Below are 2,169 nucleotides of genomic sequence, written 5' to 3'. Positions count from 1 at the left end.
TTAAGGAGGGCACGTACTGCATGGAGCACTGGGTGGTATATGAAGACAATGAATCGTGGATCACCACATCAAAAACCAATGATGTATTGTATGGTGACTAACATAACATAAAAAAAAAAAAAGTACAAAAAATCAGGACCCATGTCAAATTTGGCTTCCAGATGTGGACATATCAGAGGTATCCACTGCACATTGTTGGGAGGAACATCTCTGTTCTATTTCTTTGGGTACTGTTCCCAACTGTGTGAACTTCAAGTCTTGTTTTTGGCCCACCCAGAGATTCCTTAAGCTATGCAATATACTTTCAGTATGCTATTTGACTAAAGTCCCTGACTGATATTTCACATTTTTATTTCATACATTTTTTACCTTAAATAAGCTTATGAGGAAGCAAGCAAGAAAAGAACAAATGTAGAATTTAATATTTTCAAATAAATTCATCCGTTTTCATGAGTTGAGATTGTTTATACCTTTATCATACACGCAAAAATTTTTTTCACCTTTGAACAAAAGCACAAAATTACTCTACATTTATCATTTTGCAACTACAATCACTCATTGTTCTCAGAAAATACATATGCATATTATAGGTTCTAACTGATCATTGTTTTCTAGTATGTGTTTTATGTTTTAACATACTTGCACTTGGAAAATCAAGGAAGTGCATAGTTTTCAGAAATTCTCTGTGGTCTTCATTTTTCCCTTCCTTCCTCTAATGTCCTCCATGCTATTCCTTATGTTCCACAAATAAGTGAAACCATATGATAATTGACTTTCTCTGCTTGACTTATTTCACTTAGCATAATCTCCTCCAGTCCCATCTATATTGATGTAACATTGGGTATTCATCCTTTCTGATGGCTGAGTAATATTCCATTGTGTATATGGATCACATATTCTGTCAAATTCGTATTCATGTTCTTTGAGTACCTGTTGATATCTAAATTTGGCATTGAATATTATTAGCTTGAATAATCCCAGTGATCTAACATCAACAACACAAAACTATTAGTTCAGAGACATTGCTAGTGATTGTGCTATGTTTATGACATTAAGATTTATTTTAAAATTATATGTAAATGAAAAATAAAGACAATCGAGATAGTTTTAAAATTACCTAAGAAGGCATGTATTTGATTTCGTTAATTCCTCTGGAGAACTCAGTTACCAGTCTACAGAATTGCTTCTTTGGGACCTCACACATTCTTGTGTACTCTGTTGAATTGTACTGTTACAAGTATCTGTTTCTATACATCTTGTATTTCATATGTTAAACCAGGCATTTATTGTACACCCTTCTCCTCCTGAAGTCACATAGTTACAGGTAATCTATTTTACAACATCCATTCTCTTTTTTTACATGATTCCTGGTATAAGTTCACTCTACATTCAGAGCAACTTTCTTCACCCTTCACTTCTGAAAAATGCCTTCTGGAAGAAAAGTGTCTTGAGGCAGTAAATGGCTTAGAACTAACCATGAGTTAAATTTGAACTGGACCCCTCCGATTTCCTGGATTCAGATTCTTTTTAATAGCCCAAGGAAATTCAATTAAACCCAACCTTCAGAATCTAATTATATTCATTGTTTCAAATTAACACTCACTTTTATCCCTTCATTCATTAAAGATTTGCTAAATTTCTATGGTTGAATGTCTTCACAAATCCAAAGAAATGTGCTGTCAGAAATACTTTGTCTTCCACATAAATGTCAAGTTTATACAACTCCTTATTTTTTCAATAAACTTTTGTTGTCTTATTGTCTCTCCTTTAGTTCATTAACACTGATGGGTAATCATTCTATCACTCTATCACTCTAGACCACATTTCAAACTGTCATACAGCCCAACTTCTCTATTAAAGCTTATTAACCCTCTATTTGTAAAGAAGTTAATTAGATAACACCTCTCCCCCAAATGCAGATGTACAAATGGTAGATTCAACATTTTAGTTAGAAAGAAATGCAGAGGCTAAGCCAGTCATCTCAGATAAGAAAAAAGGAAATGACATAAAAATGATTAAAAATTAAAAAAAAAAAAGCCCTGTCCAAGAGTACAGTAATATTTATTGAGAGCAGAGTAGACTAGGACAGTGCTCCAACATTTTCACTATCTAAACCATGCTTCTGTTTCTATGGTCGCTCTTGCCACTTCTGCTACACTTGCTACTTCT

Source organism: Leptonychotes weddellii, unplaced genomic scaffold (genome assembly GCF_054177405.1).
Source record: "Leptonychotes weddellii isolate Sample4059 unplaced genomic scaffold, ASM5417740v2 HiC_scaffold_110, whole genome shotgun sequence".
Taxonomy (NCBI): Eukaryota; Metazoa; Chordata; class Mammalia; order Carnivora; family Phocidae; genus Leptonychotes; species Leptonychotes weddellii.
This window is presented reverse-complemented; position numbering follows the sequence as displayed.